Below are 18,903 nucleotides of genomic sequence, written 5' to 3'. Positions count from 1 at the left end.
TTATTAGTAGTATAACTACAGCCCAGTGCTCACAGTGAGTACAAAGAAATGATTATCGAAAGCAAAAAGAACTCCAGGGTCACCAGCTGTGATGAATTTCCATGACTGTGAAATGCAAACACTCTATTTTTATTATTTCTTGAAAGGTAAGACCCAAAATATACAAAGATGTTTTTATTATTTTCTATCATCAATTGCATGCACTTTTCCCCAAATCTGGGAATCTACTGGAAGCTCAACAAGGAAGGATAACGAGGTTACTTACTGAAAACGGAAAAATTGAAAAGCACAAAAAAACCTCTCTGACCTAGAAAGAGAGATGTTTGAGTGGTTTTGTCAAATTAGGGTAGATATAATTTCCCATTTCTGGTTCTTGTATGAAAGGGAAGCCGATGAAATTGCCTTAAAGAGGAAAATCATCCCAATGAATGGTTTTAGCCTTTTAAATCTAACATCTGATGATGTGACAACATCATCTCTATTTGCTGAAGACCAGACAACCGCCACTGCTATTACAGCTGGAAAAGTTTGGCAGGGAAAATAGAAAGAAAATTCTGAATGAGTACCACCCTAAGAATATATTCAATCTTCTAGATAAAACTGTCTCTGCCTCCATTTGCAGCTTGCCAAACATGATTCTTGTCATGAAAGATACAACTCACTCTAGAAGGGATTGTGATGGAATGGCTCAAAGAAATTTAAGTCAATGGAATACAGAAATTTCAAACAGTTCCTTTGTGAGGTTTCTGGAACTAACAAATATCTGGTGACAGGAAGATGCGGATGGTCTTAGGTATATGTCGCACCTTTCCTAGCTGCAGATACTTGTGCTATCCCATGGAGAAGAGTGAAAAACTCAACATTAAAAAACTAAGATCATGGCATCTGGCCCCATCACTTCATGACAAATATAAGGGAAAAATGGGGGAACAGTTACAGATTTTCTTTTCCTGGGCTCTAAAATCACTGTGGACAGTGACTGCAGCCATGAAATTAAAAGATGTTTGCTTTTTGGAAGGAAAGCTACGACAAAGCTAGACAGCATATTAAAAACCAGAGACAATCACTTTGCCAACAAATGTCCACTGAAGATATGGTTTTTCCAGTAGCCATGTATGGATGTGAGAGTTGGATCATAAAGAAGTCTGAGCACCAAAGAATTGATGCTTTAGAACTGTGGTGCTGGAGAAGACTCTTGAGAGTCTCCTGGATGACAAGGAGATCACACTAGTCAATCCTAGAGGAAATCAACACTGAATATTCATTGGAAGGACTGATCCTGAAGTTGAAGCTCCAATACTTTGGTTACCTGATGGGTAGAGCTGACTCATTGGAAAAGACCCTGATGCTTGGAAAGACTTGAGGGCAGAAGGAGAAGGGGATGACAGAGGATGAAATGGTTAGATAGCATTGCCGACTCAGTGGACATGAGTTTGAGCAAACTCATGGAGATAGCGAAGGACAGGGAAGCCTGGCATCCTGCAGTTCACGAGGTTGCAAAGAGTCAGACACAACTTAGTGACTGAACAACAGCAACAAATCCTATGGAACTGAATTTGTTTTATCTCTGATCTTGGCCAAATTGAGTCATGAAAATTTACTCAGCAACCTGAACCACAAAAATAGAAAATCTGATAGGGGTGGTCAGGTAAAGCAGAATGTTTTTTATTTCTTATTTCTTACTACCATCCCTTCTTTTTCTCATCTAATGAAGGTAATGAAAGAGGAGATCTGCAATCCACAGAGGCACCCATTAGCAAAGGCATTCTCTGTTTTCATAGTGTGCTTGCTAAGTCACTTTAGTTATGTCTGGCTGTTTGTGACCTCATGGACTGTAGGCCACCATGCTCTTCTGTCCATGGGATTCTCCAGGCAAGAACACTGGAGTGGGTTGCCAATTCCTTCTCCAGGGGATCTCCCTGACCCAGGGATTGAACCCAGGTCTCCTGCATTGCAGGCAGATTCTTTACCATTTGAGCCATGAGGGAAGCCTGGAAGAATGTTTACTGTTTATCCAAATCTGTGATTCTAAAAGGAACAACTTCCTTTAAAACGCTGTAGGGTGAGCAGATAGGTCTTGATTCCATGTAGACTTTTAGTGCTTCTCAGATAATGAGGAATTTCCGTACAAAGTACTGCAGTCATGAAGGAAAAGCCTGGGATCAGTCTTACAGTCTCTACTTATTTTGACCTAATCCCTCACCTCTCTGGTTATTCTCAGTTCTTTCATTCCTGTTTCTATTCTGATACCAGGCTGTTTATCTCCAATTTGAGCCCTGGCAGCGGTGATGTCCACACTGGGGGGCCAGATGGTTTCTTTTGCCTCTCAAATTTTCTCTGATCTTGGCAATAACCTAACTCTGAGTTGCCTGGGCAAACTGCTCTATGCCTCCCACCCTCCCCTACATTTCAAATCTCTTTGAGCTCATGGCCCATCAAGTGGTCAAGTGTTAAACATGACTAAATAATATTAGGTTTAGCTACAAATTGGTAAGGCCACGCATGTACTTTTATAGTTCTTTTATTCAATAATGGCATTACTAACAATTTCTTTAAATTTTTTATTACGGAAAATATCCAAAGCATATAAAAGTAGAATGGGATAATGAACTCCCTTGCACCATCAGACAGTTTCACAATTACTTTTTAAGTTTATGACTATAAAAATAGTTGCATAACTAGCAAATTACTTCAATACCTTACAATTACACTTTGACTAAAGCCACATTTGCAGCTTGGCAATGTTGGCAGCCCTGCCTTTCAAGATCGTGTCCTGCCTTGCTCAGTTATAATGAACTATTCCTCCTAGCAGATTTAGCCTGAACTGCTTAAGCAAATCTACGAGAGATATTATGTGTTTGCTCTGTTTCTTAAAAATAGAAGGTGATTTAAAAGGTCATAAAAATGTTCATTCATGAGGTCAGTGCATGTAGTTATCCTTTTTGTCTCTGATAGCAGTTTGGCAGGAGAGCATGTTTATTGCCTCTGATCTCAACCATAAAAAGGCCAGGGAGGTAACGCAAACCATGCCAACCTCCCTTCATAATTAATTACACGCCCATCCATGAGCTTATCTAAACATATTTAGAAGCCATTTCTATTTCTAGCCTGTACAAGTTCTGAAGGAGCCTGGTAGAGGCCTTGGAGACAGCAGTTGAAACAAGAGGTGGTGGGACGGATAAACAAGCACACATTTTACCCCACTAAACGCAACTTTGGTGAAGTGTAATTCAAAACCACACAGCAGAATTAGCAGTTACGCCAGTACGACTTTCTCTTTATTACTAACGAGCTTATCACCTCAACCAATAAATCCTCACACAGTCAAAGGCAAGTACATCTTCAAAAAAACTCAAGCTATTATCAGGTATTTTATAACTCATAGCACAATCCAGACTTGCTGGAGATAAGGTATGTATATATAAGAGCTCTTCCTGTCTTTAGCTCTAATAACCTTAGTCTGGACATTTATCTTTACTAACTTAAAGATGAATTTTATGTATGTGTAAATCATACATACATATCACATACATATATAAATGTGTGTATATACAGATTTTTAAGGTAAAATCAGACATACTTGCTGGGTTGTGTTGCCACTTGAAGTTAAAAAATATTTTTTCTAAAAGATCATATTGATCTGGGTCACTTTCAATGTCTTGATTTAATTTGTCACAGTATTACTTCTGTATTATGTTCCTGGTTTTTTTGGCCAAGAGGCATCGTAGCTCCTGGACCAAGGATTAGACCCACATCTCCTGCATGGGAAGGTGAAGTCTTAACCACTGCAATGCCAGGGAAGTCCCTAAAATATAGTTCTGAAGATGATGTATTTGCATCTTCTAAAAAGTTCATTGGTTTTAGGGAACTTCTCTGGTGGTACAGACAGTAAAGAATCTGCTTGCAATGCAGGAGACCAGAGTTCGATTCCCCGGTCGGGAAGATCCCCTGGAGAAGAGAACAGCAACTCACTCCAGTATTCTTGCCTTAAAATATAGTTCTGAAGATGATGCATTTGCATCTTCTAAAGGCTCATTACTTTTACAAGCAAAACTTTTGGCGCTGCCCCAGAAGTTGGTCTGTGTTCCCTTCTTTACCTCAGCCTTTTCTCCATATATCACGTGCCCTTCTTTAATAGGATGCAGTGGAGGAGAAAAGGGCTGTCAGGAGATAAAACTGGAGTGACTGTAGGCATAGTTCAGTAAAGTCTGAGTCAAAGAAGAGTCTACCATATTGTCAAGAAGTTATGAGGGATATCAAATAAAAAGAACAAATATCGATGCATTCTGTGTGATTACATTTTGTGTTGAATCAGGTTAGTTAGAAAAAGTAAAAGATAGTCAGTTCAATTCAGTCACTTAGTCGTGTCCCACTCATTGCAACACCATGAACCGCAGTATGCCAGGCCTCCCTGTCCAACACCAACTCCCGGAGTCCACCCAAACCCATGTCCATCAAGTTGATGATGCCATCCAGCCATCTCATCCTCTGTCCTCCCCTTCTCCTCCTGCCCTCAATCTTTCCCAGCATCAGGGTCTTTTCCAATGAGTCAGCTCTTCTCATCAGGTGGCCAAAGTCTTGGAGTTTCAGCTTCAACATCAGTCCTTCTAATGAACACCCAGGACTGATCTCCTTTAGGATGAACTGATTGGCTCTCCTTGCAGTCCAAGGGACTCTCAAGAGTCTTCTCCAACACCACAGTTCAAAAGTATCAATTCTTCAGCACTCAGCTTTCTTTATAGTCCAACTCTCACATCCATACATGACCACTGGAACGCTGGGCTGGAGGAAGCACAAGCTGGAATCAAGATTGCTGAGAGAAATATCAATAACTTCAGATATGGAGATGACACCACCCTTATGGCAGAAAGTGAAGAAGAACTAAAGAGCCTCTTGATGAAAGTGAAAGAGGAGAGTGAAAAAGTTGGTTTAAAGCTCAACATTCAGAAAACTAAGATCATGGCATCTGGTCCCATCACTTCATGGCAAATAGGTGGGGAAACAGTGGAAAGAGTGGCTGACTATTTTTCTGAGCTCCAAAATCACTGCAGATGGTGATTGCAGCCATGAAATTAAAAGACGTTTACTCCTTGGAAGGAAAGTTATGACCAACCTAGGCAGCATATTAAAAAGCAGAGACATTACTTTGCCAACAAAAGTCCGTCTAGTCAAGGCTATGGTTTAGAAGACTAATAATGTCTCACTTTGAGGACAAACCTCACATCCTACAAACTTCTCCAAATCAAAAATTTATTCATTACAACTTGAGTTTATATTCTTGTCTCTTAAAAGTACTGCTTTTGTGGATACATCAAAATGACTGTCACTTGTCCCCAGGTTTAGTCTGGAACATGTGATCTTGTAAAAAGGCCTCCCAGGGAGCTCAGTAGTAAAGAATCCACCTGCCCATGCTAGAAATGCGTGTTCAATCCCTGGGTGCAGAAGATCCCCTGGAGAAGGAAATAGCAAGCCACTCCAGTATTGTTGCCTGGAAAATCCCACAGACAAGGAGCCTGGTGGGCTATATAGTCCATGGGGTCACAAAAGAGTTGAGCATGACTTAGCAATTAAACAACAATAACGATGTGATTTTGAATGGGATAGGAAGGCATCCTTTGAGCCAAATGCAAAGTTTTGTTTTGTTAACAGATGCTTTTCCTTGAACGGTGTCTGATATTCTTAGCAGACTCAGTGAATTCCTCTCTGGGAAGCCAAGGGCTTCCTTAGAGCCTGGAGAAGTGTGGATTGTCTGTCCAGGTGTTAACTGGGGCACAATGAGTTAGACAAAAGACAAAACCGAATGACAAGGAAGGTCAGTTTGCGGCTTAATCAGAGAGGCAACCGTGACTCTGAAGCTGTCAAGTACACTCTAAGGCTGAGACTCTATGCCCCTAGGGGAAGAAGAACAGAGGGCTGTGTTCCTTGGTCCACTCCTACAGAACCACTGTGACCTACATAAGCATCTGATGGCAGTATGCTGTAAGGCACTGCCTCACTCTTGTTTGGGAAGGACTTAGCACATGCTAAGCCCCTTGCCTGAAATGTTCTCATTTCCAAAGCAATCCCTCCCCATCCTGTAGATTTCGACTCTTGCCCAGAGAAGCCGTTGTGAGTGTGGGCCAGGTTTCTTTAGTCTAAGCATGCACAGAACCCTGGTTATAGACCATTTACTTTGCTCATAAATTACTTGTAAATGCTTCCGCATACACAGTGCATTTGTTTGTCTTAGTTTTCATCTTAAATATGTTTCATTCATAGTTGAATGACCTTAATATAAAACACCCTCACTCAGGGTGTGATTCTTGTTGTTGTTCAGTAGCTAAGTCATGTCCAACTCTTTGTGACCCCATGGACTGCTACCCATCAGGCTCCTCTGTCCTCCACTATCTCCTGGAGTTTGCTCAAATTCATGTCCATTGAGTTGGTGATCCTATCTAACCATCTCATCCTCTGCCACCCTCTTCTCCTTTTGCCTTCAGTCTTAGCCAGCATCAGGGTCTTTTTTTTTTTCCCATTTATTTTTATTAGTTGGAGGCTAATTACTTTACAATATTGTAGTGGTTTTTGCCATACATTGACATGAATCAGCCATGGATTTACATGTGTTCCCCATCCCGATCCCCCCTCCCGCCTCCTTCCCTATCCCATCCCTCTGGGTCTTCCCAGTGCACCAGCCCTGAGCACTTGTCTCATGCATCCAACCTGGGCTGATGATCTGTTTCACCCTTGATAGTATACTTGTTTCAGTGCTGTTCTCTCAGAACATCCCACCCTCGCCTTCTCCCACAGAGTCCCAAAGTCTGTTCTGTACATCTGTGTCTCTTTTTCTGTTTTGCATATAGGGTTATCATTACCATCTTTTTAAATTCCATATATATGCGTTAGTATACTGTATTGGTCTTTATCTTTCTGGCTTACTTCACTCTGTATAATGGGCTCCAGTTTCATCCATCTCATTAGAACTGATTCAAATGAATTCTTTTTAATGGCTGAGTAATATTCCATGGTGTATATGTACCATAGCTTCCTTATCCATTCGTCTGCTGATGGGCATCGAGGTTGCTTCCATATCCTGGCTATTATAAACAGTGCTGCGATGAACATTGGGGTGCACGTGTCTCTTTCAGATCTGGTTTTCTCGGTGTGTATGCCCAGGAGTGGTATTGCTGGGTCATATGGCAGTTCTATTTCCAGTTTTTTAAGGAATCGCCACACTGTTCTCCATAGTGGCTGTACTAGTTTGCATTCCCACCAACAGTGTAAGAGGGTTCCCAGGATCTTTTAAAGCCTCTAATAAAACTCTATACTCCAGGGGCAGCTACAGAAAGTCGACAAGTATCTCTAATTACCAGAGGGCTTGATGTCCAGCACACTGCATTTCTCATAAGTTAATGAGTAGTATTTTTTTAATGTGGATTGGCTGGAAATCTCATACACCTTCTCTGGCCTCTACAGAAATAGGACAAAGAATTGAGAGGCTGAAGTAGCATGAACTTTTCAGAAGTGTGTCGGGTTTAGGCATCCATCTTGTTCAGGATCAGGATGCTTACAGAGGCTGTTGACACCTGATCCTGCTGTTGAAATGTTGTCACGTTAATTTCAAGTGGACTTTTAATACAGCATCCAAGAATCTTGCTGCTCAGAATGTAGTCTGGGAACGGCAGTGTCAGCCACATGTGACAGCTAGCTGGAAATGTAGACTTTCAGGCCCTTTCCCTGAAATTAATGAAGGTAAAAGACGCTTGCTCCTTGGAAGAAAAGCTATGACCAACCTAGACAGCATATAAGAAAAGCAGAGACGTTACTTTACCAACAAAGGTCCGTCTAGTCAAGGTTATGGTTTTCCAGTAGTCATCGATGGATGTGAGAGTTGGACTATAAAGAAAGCTGAGCACCAAAGAATTGATGCTTTTGAACTGTGGTGTTGGAGAAGACTCTTGAGAGTCCCTTGGTCTGCAAAGAGATCCAACCAGTCCATCCTAAAGGAAATCAGTCCTGAGTGTTCATTGGAAGGACTGATGTTGAAGCTGAAACTCCAAGACTCTGGCCACCTGATGAGAAGAGCTGACTTATTTGAAAATACTCTGATGCTGGGAAAGATTGAGGGCAGGAGGAGAAGGGGACTACAGAAGATGAGATGGTTGCATGGCATCACCGACTCAATGGACGTGAGTTTGGGTAAACTCCAGGAGTTGGTGATAGACAGGGAAGCCTGGTGTGCTGCAGTCCAGGGGGGTCACAAAGAATCCAACATGACTGAGCGACTGAACTGAACTGAACAGGCCCTTTCCCAGGCCTACTGCACATGAACAAGATCCCCAGTGATCTCTCTACCCATTGATGATTGAGAAGCTCTGCTCACATTTAAGGACCAAAGGTTGGGACTTCATGAACCTTGAAGACAAGGTCGTATGAATTCATTCGTGTTTCTTTATGGATGCCTCGGGCATTGGGTAGCTCCTCCCAGCCGTAGCCCCTGACCTAACCTCAGATATGCAGATGACACCACCCTTATGGCAGAAAGTGAAGAGGAACTAAAAAGCCTCTTGATGAAAGTGAAAGAGGATATTAAAGAATCCTTGCATTCCTGGGATAAAGCCCACTTGGTCGTGGTGTATGATTTTTTTAATATGTTGTTGGATTCTGTTTGCTAGAATTTTGTTAAGGATTTTTGCATCTATGTTCATCAGTGATATTGGCCTGTAGTTTTCTTTTTTTGTGGCATCTTTGTCTGGTTTTGGAATAAGGGTGATGGTGGCCTCATAGAATGAGTTTGGAAGCTTACCTTCCTCTGCAATTTTCTGGAAGAGTTTGAGTAAGATAGGTGTTAGCTCCTCTCTAAATTTTTGGTAGAATTCAGCTGTGAAGCCATCTGGTCCTGGGCTTTTGTTTGCTGGAGATTTCTGATTACGTTTCAATTTCCTTGCTTGTGATGGGTCTGTTAAGATCTTCTATTTCTTCTTGGTTCAGTTTTGGAAAGTTATACTTTTCTAAGAATTTGTCCATTTCTTCCAAGTTGTCCATTTTATTGGCATAGAGCTGCTGGTAGTAGTCTCTTATGATCCTTTGTATTTCAGTGTTGTCTGTTGTGATCTCTCAATTTTCATTTCTAATTTTGTTGATTTGGTTTTTCTCCCTTTGTTTCTTAATGAGTCTTGCTAATGGTTTGTCAATTTTGTTTATTTTTTCAAAAAAACCAGCTTTTAGCTTTGTTGATTTTTGCTATGGTCTCTTTAGTTTCTTTTGCATTTATTTCTGCCCTGATTTTTAAGATTTCTTTCCTTCTGCTAACTCTGGGGTTCTTCATTTCTTCCTTCTCTAATTGCTTTAGGTGTAGAGTTAGGTTATTTATTTGTTTTTTTTCTTGTTTCTTGATGTAAGCCTGTAATGCTATGAACCTTCCCCTTAGCACTGCTTTTTACAGTGTCCCATAGGTTTTGGGTTGTTGTGTTTTCATTTTCATTCATTTCTATACATATTTTGATTTCTTTTTTGATTTCTTCTATGATTTGTTGGTTATTCAGAAGCGTGTTATTTAGCCTCCATATGTTTGAAGTTTTAACAATTTTTTTTCCTGTAATTGAGATCTAATCTTACTGCACTGTGGTCAGAAAAGATGACTGGAATGATTTCAATTTTTTTGAATTTTCCAAGACCAGATTTATGGTCCAGAATGTGATCTATTCTGGAGAATGTTCCGTGTGCACTTGAGAAAAAGGTGAAGTTGATTGTTTTGGGGTGAAATGTCCTATAGATATCAATTAGGTCTAGCTGGTCCATTGTGTCATTTAAGGTTTGTGTTTCCTTGTTAATTTTCTGTTTAGTTGATCTATCCATAGTTGTGAGTGGGGTATTAAAGTCTCCCACTATTATTGTGTTACTATTAATTTCCTCTTTCATACTCGTTAGTGTTTGCCGCACATATTGCGGTGCTCCTATGTTGGGTGCATATATATTTATAATTGTTATATCTTCTTCTTGGATTGATCCTTTGATCATTATGTAGTGTCCTTCTTTGTCTCTTTTCACATCCTTTATTTGAAAGTCTATTTTATCTGATATGAGTATTGCGACTCCTGCTTTCTTTTGGTCTCCGTTTGCATGAAATATTTTTTTCCAGCCCTTCACTTTTAGTCTGTATGTGTCTCTTGTTTTGAGGTGGGTCTCTTGTAGACAGCATATATAGGGGTCTTGTTTTTGTATCCATTCAGCCAATCTTTGTCTTTTGGTTGGGGCATTCAACCCATTTACATTTAGGGTAATTATTGATAGGTGTGGTCCCGTTGCCATTTACTTTGTTGTTTTGGGTTCACGTTTATACAACCTTTCTGCATTTCCTGTCTAGAGAAGATCCTTTAGCATTTGTTGAAGAGCTGGTTTGGTGGTGCTGAATTCTCTCAGTTTTTGCTTATCTGTAAAGCTTTTGAATTCTCCTTCATATCTGAATGAGATCCTTGCTGGATACAGTAATCTAGGTTGTAGGTTATTCTCTTTCATTACTTTCAGTATGTCTCCATTCCCTTCTGGCCTGGAGGGTTTGGATTCTTTATATCCGCAAATCAATCAATGTAATACACCACATTAACAAATTGAAAGATAAAAACCATATGATTATCTCAATAGATGCAGAGAAAGCCTTTGACAAAATTCAACACTCATTTATGATTAAAACTCTCCAAAAAGCAGGAATAGAAGGAACATACCTCAACATAATAAAAGCTATATATGACAAACCCACAGCAAGCATCACCCTCAATGGTGAAAAATTGAAAGCATTTCCCCTGAAATCAGGAACAAAGACAAGGGTGCCCACTCTCACCACTACTATTCAACAAATAGTGTTGAAGTTTGGCCACAGCAATCAGAGCAGAAAAAGACGTAAAAGGAATCCAGATAGAAAAGAAGAAGTAAAACTCTCACTGTTTGCAGATGACATGATCCTCTATATAGAAAACCCTAAAGACTCTACCAGAAAATTACTAGAGCTAATCAATGAATATAGTAAAGTTGCAGGATATAAAATAACACACAGAAATCCCTTGCATTCCTATATACTAACAATGAAAAAACAGAAAGAGAAATTAAGGAAACAATACCATTCACCATTGCAACAAAAAGAATAAAATACTTAGGAGTATATCTACCTAAAGAAACAAAAGACCTATACATAGAAAACTATAAAACACTGATGAAAGAAATCAAAGAGGACACAAACAGATGGAGAAACATACGTGTTCATGGATTGGAAGAATCAATATTGTCAAAATGGCTATTCTACCCAAAGCAATCTATAGATTCAATGCAATCCCTATCAAGCTACCAATGGTATTTTTCACAGAACTAGAACAAATAATTTCACAATTTGTATGGAAATACAAAAAACCTCAATTAGCCAAAGTAATCTTGAGAAAGAAGAATGGAACTGGAGGAATCAACCTGCCTGACTTCAGACTCTACTACAAAGCCACAGTCATCAAGACAGTATGGTACTGGCACAAAGACAGAAATATAGATCATTGGAACAGAATAGAAAGCCCAGAGTAAATCCACGAACCTATGGACACCTTATCTTTGACAAAGGAGGCAAGGATATACAATGGAAAAAAGACAACCTCTTTAACAAGTGGTGCTGGGAAAACTGGTCAACCACTTGTAAAAGAATGAAACTAGAACACTTTCTAACACCATACACAAAAATAAACTCAAAATGGATTAAAGATCTAAATGTAAGACCAGAAACTATAAAACTCCTAAGGAGAACATAGGCAAAACACTCTCCGACATAAATCACAGCAAGATCCTCTATGACCCACCTCCCAGAATATTGGAAATAAAAGCAAAACTAAACAAATGGGACCTAATGAACTTAAAAGCTTTTGCACTACAAAGGAAACTATAAGTAAGGTGAAAAGACAGCCCTCAGATTGGGAGAAAATAATAGCAAATGAAGAAACAGACAAAGGATTAATCTCAAAAATATACAAGCAACTCCTGAAGCTCAATTCCAGAAAAAATAAATGACCCAATCAAAAAATGGGCCAAAGAACTAAACAGACATTTCTCCAAAAAAGACATACAGATGGCTAACAAACACATGAAAAGATGCTCAACATCACTCATTATTAGAGAAATGCAAATCAAAACCACAATGAGGTACCATTACACGCCAGTCAGGATGGCTGCTATCCAAAAGTCTTACAAGCAATAAATGCTGGAGAGGGTGTGGAGAAAAGGGAACCCTCTTACACTGTTGGTGGGAATGCAAGCTAGTACAGCCGCTATGGAAAACAGTGTGGAGATTTCTTAAAAAACTGGAAATAGGACTGCCATATGACCCAGCAATCCCACTTCTGGGCATACACACTGAGGAAACCAGATCTGAAAGAGACACGTGCACCCCAATGTTCATCGCAGCACTGTTTATAATAGCCAGGACATGGAAGCAATCTAGATGCCCATCAGCAGATGAATGGATCAGGAAGCTGTGGTACATATACACCATGGAATATTACTCAGCCGTTAAAAAGAATTCATTTGAATCAGTCCTAATGAGATGGATGAAACTGGAGCCCCTTATACAGAGTGAAGTAAGCCAGAAAGATAAAGAACATTACAGCATACTAACACATATATATGGAATTTAGAAAGATGGTAACGATAACCCTATATGCAAAACAGAAAAAGAGATACAGAAATACAGAACAGACTTTTGAACTCTGTGGGAGAATGTGAGGGTGGGATATTTCAAAAGAACAGCATGTGTACTATCTATGGTGAAACAGATCCCCAGCCCAGGTGGGATGCATGAGACAAGTGCTCCGGCCTGGTGCGCTGGGAAGACCCAGAGGAATCGGGTGGAGAGGGAGGTGGGAGGGGGGATCGGGATTGGGAATACATGTAAATCCATGGCTGATTCGTATCAATGTATGACAAAACCCACTGGAAAAAAAAAATAATAAAAAAAAAAAAGAAAAGAAAGTGAAAGAGGAGAGTGAAAAAGTTGCTTAAAGCTCAACATTTCATGTCAATGTATGGCAAAAACCACTACAATATTGTAAAGTAATTAGCCTCCAACTAATAAAAATAAATGGAAAAAAAAAAAAAGAAAAGAAAACTAAGATCATGGCATCTGGTCCCATTGCTTCATGGCAGATAGATGGGGAAACAGTGGAAGCAGTGTCAGACTTTATTTTTTGGGCTCCAAAATCCCTGCAGATGGTGACTGCAGCCATGAAATTAAAAGACACTTACTCCTTGGAAGGAAAGTTATAACCAACCTAGATAGCATATTAAAAAGCAGAGACATTACTTTGCCAGCAAAGGTCCATCTACTCAAGGCTATGGTTTTTCCAGGGGTCATGTATGGATGTGAGAGTTGGACTGTGAAGAAAGCTGAGCACTGAAAAATCGATGCTTTTGAACTATGGTGTTGGAGAAGACTCTTGAGAGTCCCTTGGACTGCAAGGAGATCCAACCAGTCCATCCTAAAGGAGATCAGTCCTGGGTGTTCATTGGAAGGAGTGATGCTGAAGCTGAAACTCCAGTACTTTGGCCACCTCATGCAAAGAGTTGACTCATTGGAAAAGACCTTGATGTTGGGAGGGATTGGGGGCAGGAGGAGAAGGGAACGACAGAGGATGAGATGGCTGGATGGTATCACCAACTCGATGGACATGAGTTTGAGTAAACTCCGGGAGTTGGTAATGGACAGGGAGGCCTGGTGTGCTGTGATTCATAGGGTCGCAAAGAGTCGGACACGACTGAGTGACTGAACTGAACTGAACTGAACTGATTTGTAAACAAGAGTTTACAACTCATTGTGTGACAGGATTCCATCTGAGGCTTACTGTCGCTGGAGCTGACACGTAATAGGGAAGAAGTAAGTGGGGAGAACGCAGTCTCGACCAAAATTAATTTTTGGAGCCCACCTTTACCTACCATAAATAACTTTATCACTGCAAACTAGCAAATTGGCCTGGGTCAGTCTATTGACTTCCCTTTCCAGTCTGTCTCTGTTTACGATGTTACATTTCATGTGTGATTATTTAGTTAATGTGCTTCTCCCTTATACTGTAGGCTCCAAAGGGCATAAGCAGGTTTCATTTTTTTTGTAGTAAAATGTCTACCCTTGCTACTAGTAGACACTCAATAAATATTTGTTGAATAAATATTGTTGAAGCAACAGAAGGTTTATGATGTTTCTTTTTTTTTTTAATTTTTTATTAGTTGGAGGCTAATTACTTCACAACATTTCAGTGGGTTTTGTCATACATTGATATGAATCAGCCATAGATTTACACATATTCCCCATCCCGAACCCCCCTCCCACCTCCCTCTCCACCCGATTCCTCTGGGTCTTCCCAGCGCACCAGGCCCGAGCACTTGTCTCATGCATCCCACATGGGCTGGGGATCTGTTTCACCATAGATAGTACACATGCTGTTCTTTTGAAACATCCCACCCTCACATTCTCCCACAGAGTTCAAAAGTCTGTTCTGTATTTCTGTGTCTCTTTTTCCGTTTTGCATATAGGGTTATCGTTACCTTCTTTCTAAATTCCATATATATGTGTTAGTATGCTGTAATATTCTTTATCTTTCTGGCGTACTTCACTCTGTATAAGGGGCTCCAGTTTCATCCATCTCATTAGGACTGATTCAAATGAATTCTTTTTAACGGCTGAGTAATATTCCATGGTGTATATGTACCACAGCTTCCTTATCCATTCATCTGCTGATGGGCACCTAGGTTGCTTCCATGTCCTGGCTATTATAAACAGTGCTGCGATGAACATTGGGGTGCACGTGTCTCTTTCAGATCTGGTTTCCTCAGTGTGTATGCCCAGAAGTGGGATTGCTGGGTCATATGGCAGTTCTATTTCCAGTTTTTAAAGAAATCTCCACACTGTTTTCCATAGCGGCTGTACTAGTTTGCATTCCCACCAACAGTGTAAGAGGGTTCCCTTTTCTCCACACCCTCTCCAGCATTTATTGCTTGTAGACTTTTGGATAGCAGCCATCCTGACTGGCGTGTAATGGTACCTCATTGTGGTTTTGATTTGCATTTCTCTGATAATGAGTGATGTTGAGCATCTTTTCATGTGTTTGTTAGCCATCTGTATGTCTTCTTTGGAGAAATGTCTGTTTAGTTCTTTGGCCCATTTTTTGATTGGGTCATTTATTTTTCTGGAATTGAGCTTCAGGAGTTGCTTGTATATTTTTGAGATTAATCCTTTGTCTGTTTCTTCATTTGCTATTATTTTCTCCCAATCTGAGGGCTGTCTTTTCACCTTACTTATAGTTTCCTTTGTAGTGCAAAAGCTTTTAAGTTTCATTAGGTCCCATTTGTTTATTTTGCTTTTATTTCCAATATTCTGGGAGGTGGGTCATAGAGGATCTTGCTGTGATTTATGTCGGAGAGTGTTTTGCCTATGTTCTCCTCTAGGAGTTTTATAGTTTCTGGTCTTACATTTAGATCTTTAATCCATTTTGAGTTTATTTTTGTGTATGGTGTTAGAAAGTGTTCTAGTTTCATTCTTTTACAAGTGGTTGACCAGTTTTCCCAGCACCACTTGTTAAAGAGGTTGTCTTTTTTCCATTGTATATCCTTGCCTCCTTTGTCAAAGATAAGGTGTCCAAGGTTCGTGGATTTATCTCTGGGCTTTCTATTCTGTTCCATTGATCTATATTTCTGTCTTTGTGCCAGTACCATACTGTCTTGATGACTGTGGCTTTGTAGTAGAGTCTGAAGTCAGGCAGGTTGATTCCTCCAGTTCCATTCTTCTTTCTCAAGATTACTTTGGCTATTCGAGGTTTTTTGTATTTCCATACAAATTGTGAAATTATTTGTTCTAGTTCTGTGAAAAATACCGTTGGTAGCTTGATAGGGATTGCATTGAATCTATAGATTGCTTTGGGTAGAATAGCCATTTTGACAATATTGATTCTTCCAATCCATGAACACGGTATGTTTCTCCATCTGTTTGTGTCCTCTTTGATTTCTTTCATCAGTGTTTTATAGTTTTCTATGTATAGGTCTTTTGTTTCTTTAGGTAGATATACTCCTAAGTATTTTATTCTTTTTGTTGCAATGGTGAATGGTATTGTTTCCTTAATTTCTCTTTCTGTTTTTTTCATTGTTAGTATATAGGAATGCAAGGGATTTCTGTGTGTTAATTTTATATCCTGCAACTTTACTATATTCATTGATTAGCTCTAGTAATTTTCTGGTAGAGTCTTTAGGGTTTTCTATGTAGAGGATCATGTCATCTGCAAACAGTGAGAGTTTCACTTCTTCTTTTCCTATCTGGATTCCTTTTACTTCTTTTTCTGCTCTGATTGCTGTGGCCAAACTTCCAACACTATGTTGAATAGTAGTGGTGAGAGTGGGCACCCTTGTCTTGTTCCTGATTTCAGGGGAAATGCTTTCAATTTTTCACCATTGAGGGTGATGCTTGCTGTGGGTTTGTCATATATAGCTTTTATTATGTTGAGGTATGTTCCTTCTATTCCTGCTTTTTGGAGAGTTTTAATCATAAATGAGTGTTGAATTTTGTCAAAGGCTTTCTCTGCATCTATTGAGATAATCATATGGTTTTTATCTTTCAATTTGTTAATGTGGTGTATTACATTGATTGATTTGTGGATATTAAAGAATCCTTGCATTCCTGGGATAAAGCCCACTTGGTCATGGTGTATGATTTTTTAAATATGTTGTTGGATTCTGTTTGCTAGAATTTTGTTAAGGATTTTTGCATCTATGTTCATCAGTGATATTGGCCTGTAGTTTTCTTTTTTTGTGGCATCTTTGTCTGGTTTTGGAATTAGGGTGATGGTGGCCTCATAGAATGAGTTTGGAAGTTTACCTTCTTCTGCAATTTTCTGGAAGAGTTTGAGTAAGATAGGTGTTAGCTCTTCTCTAAATTTTTGGTAGAATTCAGCTGTGAAGCCATCTGGTCCTGGGCTTTTGTTTGCTGGAAGATTTTTGATTACAGTTTCGATTTCCTTGCTTGTGATGGGTCTGTTAAGATCTTCTATTTCTTCCTGGTTCAGTTTTGGAAAGTTATACTTTTCTAAGAATTTGTCCATTTCATCCAAGTTGTCCATTTTATTGGCATAGAGCTGCTGGTAGTAGTCTCTTATGATCCTTTGTATTTCAGTGTTGTCTGTTGTGATCTCTCCATTTTCATTTCTAATTTTGTTAATTTGGTTCTTCTCTCTTTGCTTCTTAATGAGTCTTGCTAATGGTTTGTCAATTTTGTTTATTTTTTCAAAAAAACAGCTTTTAGCTTTGTTGATTTTTGCTATGGTCTCTTTTGTTTCTTTTGCATTTATTTCTGCCCTAATTTTTAAGATTTCTTTCCTTCTACTAACCTGGGTTTCTTCATTTCTTCCTTCTCTAGTTGCTTTAGGTGTAGAGTTAGTTTATTTATTTGACTTTTTTCTTGTTTCTTGAGGTAAGCCTGTAATGCTATGAACCTTCCCCTTAGCACTGCTTTTACAGTGTCCCATAGGTTTTGGGGTTGTTGTGTTTTCATTTCATTCATTTCTATACATATTTTGATTTCTTTTTTGATTTCTTCTATGATTTGTTGGTTATTCAGAAGCGTGTTATTTAGCCTCCATATGTTTGAAGTTTTAACAATTTTTTTCCTGTAATTGAGATCTAATCTTACTGCACTGTGGTCAGAAAAGATGACTGGAATGATTTCAATTTTTTTGAATTTTCCAAGACCAGATTTATGGCCCAGGATGTGATCTATTCTGGAGAAGTTCCGTGTGCACTTGAGAAAAAGGTGAAGTTGATTGTTTTGGGGTGAAATGTCCTATAGATATCAATTAGGTCTAGCTGGTCCATTGTGTCATTTAAGGTTTGTGTTTCCTTATTATTGTGTTACTATTAATTTCCTCTTTCATACTCGTTAGTGTTTGCCGCACATATTGCGGTGCTCCTATGTTGGGTGCATATATATTTATAATTGTTATATCTTCTTCTTTGATTGATCCTTTGATCATTATGTAGTGTCCTCCTTTGTCTCTTTTCACATCCTTTATTTGAAAGTCTATTTTATCTGATATGAGTATTGCGACTCCTGCTTTCCTTTTGGTGCTCCGTTTGCCATGAAAATATTTTTTTTTCCAAGCCCTTCATTTCATGATTCAGTCTGTATGTATCTCTTGTTTTGAGGTGGGTCTCTTGTAGACAGCATATATAGGGTCTTGTTTTTGTATCCATTCAGCCAATCTTTGTCTTTTGGTTGGGGCATTCAACCCATTTACATTTAGGGTAATTATTGATAGGTGTGGTCCCGTTGCCATTTACTTTGTTGTTTTGGGTTCACGTTTATACAACCTTTCTGTATTTCCTGTCTAGAGAAGATCCTTTAGCATTTGTTGAAGAGCTGGTTTGGTGGTGCTGAATTCTCTCAGCTTTTGCTTATCTGTAAGCTTTTAATTCTCCTTCATATCTGAAAATGAGATCCTTGCTTGGATACCAGTAATCTAGGTTGTAGGTTATTCTCTTTCATTACTGTCAGTACTCCTGCCATGCCTTCTGGCCTGGAGGGTTTCCTATTGATAGATCAGCTGTTATCCTTAATGGGGAATCCCTTTGTTGTTATTTGTTGTTTTCTCCTTGCCCTGCTTTTATATTTGTTCTTTGTGTTTGGATCTTTGTTAATTTGATTAATGTTGTGTCTTGGGGTGTTCGCCTTGGGTTTTATCCCTTTTGGGACTCTCTGGGTTTCTTGGACTTGGGTGGCTATTTCCTTCCCCATTTTAGGGAAGTTTTCAGCTATTATCTCTCGAGTATTTTCTCATGGCCTTTCTTTTTGTCTTCTTCTTCTGGGACTCCTATGATTCGAATGTTGGGGCGTTTCACATTGTCCCAGAGGTCCCTGAGGTT

Source organism: Cervus canadensis, chromosome 24 (assembly GCF_019320065.1).
Source record: "Cervus canadensis isolate Bull #8, Minnesota chromosome 24, ASM1932006v1, whole genome shotgun sequence".
NCBI classification, from domain to species: Eukaryota; Metazoa; Chordata; class Mammalia; order Artiodactyla; family Cervidae; genus Cervus; species Cervus canadensis.
Note: the sequence above shows the minus strand (reverse complement) of the source record.